The sequence below is a fragment of the Dermochelys coriacea genome, chromosome 7, assembly GCF_009764565.3.
Source record: "Dermochelys coriacea isolate rDerCor1 chromosome 7, rDerCor1.pri.v4, whole genome shotgun sequence".
Classification (NCBI taxonomy): Eukaryota; Metazoa; Chordata; order Testudines; family Dermochelyidae; genus Dermochelys; species Dermochelys coriacea.
In genome coordinates, this window is record NC_050074.1 from 7,835,898 (window position 1) to 7,847,335 (window position 11,438).

The following is an 11,438-nucleotide window of genomic DNA, read 5'->3' on the forward strand; positions in this document are numbered from 1 at the left end:
TGCATTACGACCAAACCATTGCCCTGAATGATTATTGCCCATATAGGCCCCAAAGGGACCTCATTCCACTTGAAGTTATACTGAAATCAGTTGAGCCAGATCTTCAGCTGGCATAAATCAACATAGCTCTATTGGCTTCACTGGAGGAACATGGGCTTACACCAGCTGAGGATCTGGTTCAATGGGGCTACTTGCAGAGTATACGGAATGTGATTAAGAATGGTAGAATCAGGCCGAAATGTAGTAGTTAACCTTAAAATTTGTATAGAATTAGGTTGATTGCTACCAGATGAAACTATGACAGTTGGGTAATTAATAGGTATGGCAGAAGGATGGGTGGGGGGCGGGGGGGAGCTGCTGTTTGTCAGAGAAAGCAGACGCTGTTGTGTTTGGAAGTGAGAAAAAATTGCATGCTGCTTTTATAAAATGTGTAATTCGTCATCTCCCTTGCCGTTCCTTAAGAGATTATGTAGACCCAAGCTCAGCTCCCATCTCAAGCTTATATTTCCAAAGGTCAGAGATTTCATGATGATACTCTGTACATTGCTATCACTTCCATGAGCACTTGAGGAGGGTAACATTAATTGCCTGTGACTGTAATTGGCTTTATGATGGTAGTCAGGCCAGTGCCTGGGAAAACTGCACCCCAGAACAGCTGTCAGACATGTAACCTGGCAGAAAGTCATCAAGTGTCAGGAGTGTAACTTGAACAGAATTGACATTCTATATGCCCAGGCAGGCAGGACAATCAAGAGAAATCTCTCGATGCAACGATTCTCAAAAGTGTCTCATATGAAATAGTTTCAAAAGCTGAAGAATGTAAGCAAAGCATGTAATGATCCAGTGTCTGTCGGCATAAAGGTTTATTTTAAATAGTGAAAGCAAAACACATTGGTTATTGGATGAGTACTTGGGAATTTAGACAATGATTAGACAGCAATTGCGTTATTTGTGCAGCACTGAATTTCCTAATTGGAGATTATTTTGGGAGGGCCAAAAACCAAAACACAGAACAGCCAAGAATAACTGTCTCCAGCCATTAGATAGACATTATCAAATTAGTATTAGCTGCATACCTGGCTTTTGTTATCCTGACTCAGGCTAAGGTCTTGATCCAAAACCCAGTGAAATCCTTGGAAAGACACCAACTGGTCTTAATGGGCTTTGGATCATGCTTTAACTGCAGAAGAGTTCCATATACTGCTACGTTCATCAACCAACATCCCGCTCTTCCAAGCCCAGCCCACAATAATAGCTACTTTTAACGATATTTAGTATTCACCAGAGAGCTCTGGAGTGGTTTGAGCAACGAGTTCATCTTTTTGCTTCACTAAAGAGCGATACGAACCAATCCCAGTAATACAACTGTAATTCTAAGACAACCAGCTACAGTTCTTTTCTTCCAGGACCAGCTAATATGAAAGTCAACTCCTCAGCTTCCTTTCACTCTCTCGGTGCTAACCAGTGTGGGAGTGCCACAATGGAACTTTCTTCATAATCTCTAGCATAACCACCAGTTATTTGTATCATGATTTATTTGTATTATGGTAGTGCCAAGAGGCTCCACTCAAAACCAGTACACAGAAGGCACAGCAGAAACACAGTAAGAGAAGGTCGCTGTCCAAAGGGATTACCATTTAAACAGACCAGACAAATGGGGGGAGAAAGGAGGCACCATTATCCTGACTTCAAAGAAAATGAACTGAAGCACAGAGCGATTAAGCAAATTGCCCAGGGTCACTCAGAAAGTCTGTAGTAAGGCTGGGAAATGAGCCCAGTTCTCCGAAATCCAAGTCCAGTGCTTTAACCTACCAAACCATCCTATCACAAGTGAAGTCATTTAAGTGTACAGTCTAGAGGAAAGATATTGACACTAACTTATCAAGGCTGTTTTCCCATCCACTGCCGAACAGGTGAGATGCAGCAGGTAGTATTTAGTGTGTTTATTATTTAGTAGTAAGATGCAATCAAAATACATATGCAAGTATATGGTACATTTTGGAAGCTGCTGCCTAAGGTTTTCGCCACATGAATGCTATTAATAGCAGGGGAATGATACTACTAAAGCTGCAACATTTTGGATGTTGTTCAACTAGAAAAAATCCACACCACAGTGCAGATCATAGATGCGCCAACTCACTTTTTTCCGATGTTCTCTTTCCTATTGTTTATTATACAAATTTTCTCTTCTTTTCCAGAGACCGTTTATCACACTAATGAAGGAGTTGCAATTGAAAATAGAGTGGTCAATGAAAAGAGTTATTTCTTGAAATCTAATGTAGAGAGAGCTGTTTAAAATAAAATCCATTAATACAATGCCAGGATATACTGACACAAATAGAACTCTTAGAAGGTGACATATTGCAGGGTGGATGTGGATTCATTTAAACTGTTCACTGCATATTTCTCTTACAAAACTCAAGAAATGAAGTCAAACATGTCTGCTTTCAGATGCACAATTACTGAGTGCAGCAAATGAAAACTGGAACAGGCACATGAAGGCACATGTGCACACAAACACACAATTACAGAACTTAGCAAATAAATAAATAAATACCCCCCCACATCCCCATGCTTACACATATAATTACCGAACTCAGCAAATGAAATCCAACACACACACACACACACACACACACACACACACACACACACACACACACACACACACATCCATGCTCGATTACAGAACTCAGCAAATGACACCTTGCACACCCATTCCCCACCCACCTTTATGCACTCACACAATTACAGATCTCCGTAAATGAAATTCAACACCCATATGCACAAACACATATACCTGCTTACAGAACCATAGAATCATAGGACTGGAAGGAACCTTGAGAGGTCATCTAGTCCACTCCCCTGTGCTTGTCGCAGGACTAAGTATTATCTAGACCATCCCTGACAGGTGTTTGTTTATCCTGCTCTTAAAAATCTCCAATGACGGAGATTCCACAACCTCCCTAGGCAATTTATTCCGGTGCTTAACCACCCTGACCATTAGGAAGTTTTTCCTAATGTCCAACCCAACTCACCCTTGCTGCAATTTAAGCCCATTGCTTCTTGTCCTATCCTCAGCAGTTAAGAAGAACAATTTTTCTCCCTCCTCCTTGTAACAACCTTTTATGTATTTGAAAACTGTTCTCATGTCCCCTCTCACTCTTCTCTTCCCCAGACTAAACAAACCCAATATTTTCAATCTTCTCCCATAGATCATGTTTTCTAGACCTTTAGTCATTGTTGTTGCTCTTTTCTGGACTTTCTCCAATTTGTCCACATCTTTCCTGAAATGTGGTGCCAAGGACTGGACACGATACTCCAGTTGAGGCCTAATCAGCGCGGAGTAGAGCGGAAAAATTACTTCTCGGGTCTTGCTTACAACACTCCTGCCACTACTGAGAAGGATGTTCGCTTTTTTTACAACAGAGTTACACTGTTGACTCATATTTAGCTTGTGGTCCACTGTGACCCCCCAGATCCCTTTCTGCAGTACTCCTTCCGAGGCAGCCCTTCCCATTTTGTATGTATAAATGAAATTGTCATGTACTTTCATTCTCAGTCCTATATGTGAGGCAACGTTAGAACACATCAGTCCAAATATTCTCCACGTGCTTATTGATAATGGCCTGGGGATTAATTTAGAAGTCTATACTGAAAAATTTGGAGCATATCATGCTACTCAGTGTCATATAAATTTAGAGAATAAAAGTAAAGGATTCCATTTGATTGCCACCTCATCAAATTAATCTTAATTATTGCTACTCACTCATGTCATTAACGTCAAACACACTGTAAGATTGAATGTCAATTGTAAGGCAAAGTCAGTTAATATCTTTAGCAATTCTTTTCTGTATGCATACAGCACACACATTGTAAGTACTATCATGGTTGCTTTGATGTATGCAGAGTTGTTGTAACCATGTCGGTCCTGGGATATTAGAGAGACAAGGTGGGTGAGGTGATATCGGTTACTGGACCAACTTCTGTTGGTGAAAGGGACAAGCTTTCGAGCTTACACAGAAGAAGACCTGAAACAGAAATCTGTGTAAGCTTGAAAGCTTGTCTCTGTCACCAACACAAGTTGGTCCAAAAACAGATATTACCTCACCCACCTTGTCTCCATCATTGCTTTGAAACATTTTCTCCCATCTAAAAGTTGTCTCAAGATCCCAAAGATGTATTGTAGCATATTGTGGGTAAGGCCCTCCCAAATTCATGTCCCATGAATGGGTTTTTTGTGTGCTTTTACCCTATACTATACTGATTTCACAGGGGAGACCAGAGTGTCCTGCCCCAAAAGGGAGTTGTGGGGGAGGTGGGGGTCACAAGGTTATTTTAGAGGGGACTGTGGTATTGCCTCCATTACTTCTGAGCTGCCTTCAGAGCTGGGCTGCTGGAGCGTGGAGGCTGTTGGCCAGATGCCGAGCTCTGAAGGCAGCGCCCCGCCAGCTGCAGTGCAACAGTAAGGGTGGCAATACCATCCCATGCCACCCTTACTTCTGTGCTGCTGCCGCCTTCAGAGCTAGTCAGCCGGAGAGCTGCAGCTGTTGACTGAGGGCTTCGCTCTGCAGGCAGCAGTGCAGAAGTAAGGGTAGCAGTACCGCAACCTACCTTACAATAACCTTGTGACCTCCCCACAACTCCTTTTTGGGTCAGACCCCTACAATTACTATGCCGTAAAATTTCAGATGTCAATAGATGAAATCATGACATTTACTATTTTTAAATCCTGTGACCATGAAATTGACCAAAATGGACCACGAATTTGGTAGGGCCCTAATTATGGGTACTTTCTCTTTAAAATTAGTTCTGTGTAATCACCAGAGGGCTTCCCACTGTGAGGGGTCTCTCACATGATGGCGAAACATTTGGCCTTCATGTTCAGAGTCTGTAGGAGCCGTCCTGTCATGTAACTAATAAAGAGAGTTCTGGTTTAAACTTTATATTCCTCATCTCACTCTGCTTGCTGAAGTAGTGAGGCTGCTGCACACCCATAAGGACAACACTCTTGGCTGCTTAGAAAGCATGACAAGTGTACTCTCAGCTCTTAGCCAGAGACCGTGGGCCTGATTCTGCTCTCACTGAAGTCAGCGGAAAGACTCCCAGTGACATCAGTGGGCTCTGAATCGGGCCTCATATGTATTGCAATTCCTCTGCCAAAAAGCGGAGAACTTACTCGCTACCCCCTGGGAAAGTTTCTGGGATTGGCTTGCAACTGTCCTTGTGTGCGTGTGCACGCACCCCCCCCCCCCACACACACTGGAAAGTAGAGTAAAATTATGGCACAGCAGCAGCAAGTATGATGGCCTTTCTATGAACCTTAATAGTGTAATGCTTATTTTTCCCCTTCTTAATTCATATTCCTGTGCTTAGCTGTAACTCTATGTGCCAGGCAGAATTAAATTAAATATTTATACATTTGTGAAGAGATACTTTGTTACCTTGTAGAACTCGTACATATGGAACGATATTAATTTATGCTAATTCTTTATTTCTCTAAAAGAGCCTCTTTCCCATTAGCATTTGATCATTTAATACAAGTTCACAGCACACACTGAATTCAGTCCCATAATCTTTTGTAATTGAAGCTCCATGTGCATTCACTGTGATCTTTCAAATAAATAAAATAAAAGGAATCTGTGCATAACTCTTGCCTCAGCCTTGCAGATGCGGCTTTAATATGCGATTAGCTCTCCAGAACTGTTAACAGTTCACTGGCAATGTGAGCTGCAGCAAACAAGCCCCCTCAGAGTTGTGAATTTAGGGCCTGATCCCACTCTTGCTGAAGTCAAGGCGAGTTTTTCTGTTGACCTCAGTGGGAGCAGGATTGGGCCTGTTCTGGATCCCCTGCCATTGCGTGCCTGCTGTTTACTGATAGATCACACTTTTCTGTGGCAGGTGTGGGGCAGTTTCTGTTTGCCTTGAAGACGTGCAGCAAAAATCAACTGTAAAACTAAAGACCAAAATTCTTCCTGGTCAGCAGGTTCCTTTCCCCCATCTGCTCCCTTTTCGTCTCCTGTTGGTGCTTGTCCCAGTCTCCCCTTACTTGTCCCTAACCCAGACACTCTTTTCTTATTCAAGTCCACGGGCCATATTCAGTCCTGCCATAACTGCACACAACTCCACTGCAATGAACTGAACTGTCAAGCCACAGCCGAATATGGCCCTTGTACTACAGCCTGTGAGCTCCCTGGTGCTTCAGATGTCCTTATTTCATTGCTCATCTGCATGACTGTTCAACTAATGATGCTCCTTCCACCAAGACATCCTGTTTCCTGATCATGGACCACAAAATAGAGGCAAGGACTTTTCCACCCCAATTTTCAGGCAGGCAAAGGGGACAGTGGAACATTTCTTCTCTCCCAACTTTCAACCCTGTAGAGAAGACACCTGGGGCAGCAGTGCCCATTTCTGTGTCCTTCGGAGTTCATTCATGCAGATCCATCAACTGCAAAGAGCAAAGGGAGTGGAGGGAGAGATGGGGAAAAGATGGGAGCTGGGGTCAAAGGAATTTGCTGCAGGGGTGAAGGCCAAGCCAGAGAGAGCGGGACAGATAGGGATGGGGGAACTCCCATGGGGATGACGAGAGGGAATAACAGCGAGTATGTGGTGACAGGGTGAGTGCCAAAACACAGAACAGGAGCAGGGGATTGGGGAGAATTTGAGGAGGAAAGGGGAGCCATGGAGTGTGTGAGGAGCCAGGGGGAAATTTAAGAGGGGGAAGAGAGTGGGCTGGGAGAGTGGGAAGAGGAGGGTAGAGCGGGCAGGCTGAGAGAAAGAGAGGAGATGGGATGGGTCCTGATGGGAAGGATCACTGAATTTCACAAGCACAAATTGATGGATTTGAGAGGGAAAGGATGGATCTGAGGAGGGGAAGTGATGGATTTGAGGTGCTGCTGAGTAACCCCCTAGGAAGGGCAGAGGGACTAGAATGCTGACAGGCCCCTCCACAGGGCAGCAGAGATGAGGGGCACCTGTTAAGCCAATTTCTTGGTCCCCCCCCCCCACCTCAACTTTGAAGCCAGAGTTACTCCACTGGCCCCTGGATGCCTCACTTCCTCCCCTTCTACTTCATCTCTGCCCACTCACTCCAAATCAATTCGTTTTCATGAGGGAAGGGACTGCAGGTCCATTAGAAACTGAATCTCTGCAAGGCTGGTTTTCATATTTGAAAGTAAAAAGAAAAGCAGTACTTGTGGCACCTTAGAGACTAACAAATTTATTAGAGCATAAGCTTTCGTGAGCTACAGCTCACTTCATCGGATGCATCCGATGAAGTGAGCTGTAGCTCACGAAAGCTTATGCTCTAATAAATTTGTTAGTCTCTAAGGTGCCACAAGTACTGCTTTTCTTTTTGCGAATACAGACTAACACGGCTGCTACTCTGAAACCTGTCATATTTGAAGGTGTTATACTTACAGTGTTCAGCTTCATTCCTTCCCAGCACTACAGCTGGTTAACATTTTTCAAATTTCAAAATTCTGACAAAACTTCAAAATTTGAAGGAAAAAAAACTTCTGTTTTAAAATTAAAATAGAACATAGAAGGCAGATTTTTTTTTGTCTCCATGGCTCTGACATTTGCAACAAAGAAGTTTGTAGAAAGGCATTCAGCCTTCAGAGCCAGGATAACTATATGGTAGTTAAATTAGGGCAAAAGAGCACCAGAAACCATCCGGCTGTGGATGACTATCAGTAATGTATTGTGATGTCTTTCTACACCTTTTTTCCCCCCATCAGAACTACCTTAGATTTAGATTTACTCAAGGAATTACATAGAGGGGTGTATTGGGCTTATCATTTTCATCTCTTCACAAGGTGTTGATAAAGATATAAAAGACAAAAGGTATAAATATATGCAGTCCCAATTCAATAAACCACCCTTATTCAAGAACATGCCTAAGGGCTTTCCTGAATTGGGGCCTAAAAGATAAATCTCATAATGACTGTACACATGTTATAGGACATTAAAGGGATTAGTTGAAGACCAGATATTGTAGCCCAATAAAGTGGATTCCATCAGCAATTTACAAACATCTAAAAGGACTCCTCATTTAAAAAAAAATCAGTTTAAAAAGCACGTTCTATTTTATAGCGTCTGGTCACGTTAATGTCGATTTGAATTGCAGAAAAGATCAATAAAATATTTTTTTCCTGAGAATCAGTGCAACCAAATTAGACTCCATCTAAACTAACTTGGACTCACCTCTTATTTTGCCTGTGAATGGACAAAGGTCCCAGAAAAAATCCGGAAGTATATTTGGAAACAAAAACATATTTACATGCTTAAATCTCCAAAAAGATTCAGGATTAGTGCAGTTCAAGTGTGGGGTGAAAGTTTAGGTCAGGTCATATTTTATTCAAACTGTTTTTTCTAACTATAAATTGGTACCATTCACACCCTGCTGTCAAACACAATCCACAGGATTGTGCGTCATACCCAAATACACCCTCTTCCAAGGGGTTGGTTTTATTAACCCAGAAATTAATGAGACTATGTAATATTCTGCTCAAACCCTCTCTAGACAGCAATTTCTACTTCCTGTATCTGGGTGGAATAATGAGCCTTAACATCAGCAAAACACACTTAGCATTCCCTATCGGGATCAACACCTGCTAAGAGGGCGGGGTATTTCAGGTCAGCACTATCAGCCTGTCACACTGTATTTTTAAACATAGACCATAAAATTACATGATAAGTACTTTTAAAAACAATTACCATATGGTTATTGCTGCTTTCTAAATTGGAATGTCATCAAGGGTGTTAAGAAGTGAAAGATACAGATAGAGAACATACTAATGCCTTAGCTCTGGCAGGCTTTGTGCTCCCAATGATAATTCATTTTGCATTAGTGAGAAACATCAGAAAATATCAGCTCCCCACACCAAGAGGTAAATTATTCCTGGAGTACTGTTCTTGGTTGCTTCAAGTTTAATTACCTTGTAATCTGCAGGTTATGGTATTACTTTGTGGCTAACATGCTCTTTCCCATATCTATTTATGGCCTATAAAGGAAGGTGATGTTGAAATGGATGTTTCTAAATTGGTCCCATGCATATGATTCTTTCAGTGTTTGAGTTTCTGCTCTTTGTGAATGTCTGCTGTGTAAAGCCATGTACTTCCCTAAGAACTGAGCTCCTACAGGTGCGAGACATGATTTACTAGGGCCCAGTGGTTTTGTTTGCTGCAGAAACAGACACACCAGCTCACTGGAACCAGGCAGGTACACGGGAAGCTGTATAGATGCCTATTTGTCTGTCAGAGACAAAGAGATTAAGAGATTAAGGTGCCTGACAAACTTTTCCCTCTTAATTGCCAGTTCTTTTCATCTCCTTTCTGATTGCAAGAAATGCATATAATATGAACAGCGAATAATTTTTATGTTTTATTTAGGATAAAAGATAGTTTGAAATTATGAGAGTCACCTTAAATCTAAGCATCTGCATTGGCTTTTTTATTTTTTTTAACTCCGGTTTTTCCCCCCTTTGTGAATCAAGAATAAGCCCCAGATTCCCTCTACAGTGTGAAGAAGGGCTGTGCTTCTGTAAACAGAATTTCTGAGGGAGTCAAGTGCTGGGATTTCACAAGTCAATCAGATGCTTTCTTAATGTTTAGTTGTCATTTCGCTGAAGAGAACATTAAGGGCACTACCTTCCAATGAATTATTCAGTTATTAAGACTCCACATGTGATTCTCCCCATAAGCAAAACTCACACTGGTGCTTCCCCCCATAAGTTGAGACAAGGATAAGTGATCGGGGGATAATTGGCGCACCCAAATTTTTAAAAAAACCTATTGTAAAATATGCACACGTAGAAACTGCCATCAGAACATTTTACAAGATATTAATAAGCAAACGTCTCTATGTCTCTCCAGATGAACAGTGTTCCACTTTGTGACAATACTCTGACACCTGTGCAAGACTGGCAGTGCAAAGAGAAAAGTTTCGTTGTAAGTGAAACACTCCTTGACATATTTTCTCTGATACTAAAAAGTAACACAGTCCTAGTAAATCTGCTGGATGCAAAATGATACAGACTTATTTCAGATGCTAATTGACAAAACAAGCCTCAAGAGCCATCTAGAGGTCACTTAGCTAGCCTCAACTGTATCATTGTAAGAATGTGCATGGCAGGAAAAAAAAATTCCTCTGTCTAAAGTGAGATTCTGTTCTTAGGTTGAGCATGGTAAATCAGGACTAACTTCAGTTAAGTCAGTAGAGTTGAAGTGGTGTGGAACTGGTATCAGTGAGAGGGGAAATCAGCTAATCAGAGCCTGACTTGTGAAAAGAAGTTGTTGGACTTTAATACACACTACACAGCCCACCTGTTTGTTTGGGGCTTTGGGGAGGGTTGAGGTTTGGGGCAGGGGCATGGAATTTTATTAGCAGAGAACAGAGTTTTGCAGGCACTGAGGTGGGGGAATTTTCAGTTTTGTGGACCTGATTCTTCTATGGGATAAGTAAGTGGTTGTTGGTTTGCTACTACTGTTTGTATCTTGGTTGGAGTCTATTTTTAATTATCTTTTGAGCTGCTTGGACTTTGTGATAGGCTCTCTTTTTAGGCTGACATATTGAAGTCAAAATAAATTTAAAATCAGAAGCTCTAAATGTAATTTGGCTGGGACATTGGGGCTCATTTTCCACCCCTTGTGCAAAGGGATCTTGGATCTTTACTGACACATTGCCAAGACACTGATTTTATGTCTTCTTCAAAAAAGGAGAATACCCTTTGACTACTGCAAATGCCTTTTGGTTGCCCTTTGTGAAACACTACCACCTACTGTTGGCAAAAATCTCTTTTGGGTGTAAATGGATGTAAATGTGGTTCTATTGATGGATGTGGTTCCGTTAATCATTTCACCCATTTACACTAGCAGAGAATTTGCCCCTGAAGACTTAAATCTATTTTGCCAAATCAAAATTTTGCATTTCCTTGATATATGTCATTAAAAAGTATTCCAGGGCAGAGCGTGAGGCGAAAACAATTCAATGGAGTGTGTCTCATGTGCTCATTTTGGTTTAAAGAATACACATTGGGTTTAAAGGAATCTATTTGAGATTTCCTATTGAATTAATTGGATGGGGTATATCCTCAAATAACCACAGAATGGTATGGTTAAATGATATAGCTCAGGCTACAAAGTTATTTGCAGAGCCAGAGGAAACAGTACTTTGGGGAAAGGAGATTCCTGAAATTTGACTTTATTAGTTTTTTTTTATTGTGGTCTAGTTTCTTGAGAAACTGGGATAGAGTACATATCAATACTCAGTACAGCTTTAATTTCAGATTACTCAAATTTCCTAAAATGCTTTCGAAAATAACTCATGCATCTGCTTAGGTCATTCCCCAGTGGTTTCTCTCTTCAATCCTGCATGTATACCTGTGGAATCTTTGATTGTATAAACATGGCCTTGAAATTAGAGTTCCAAATGC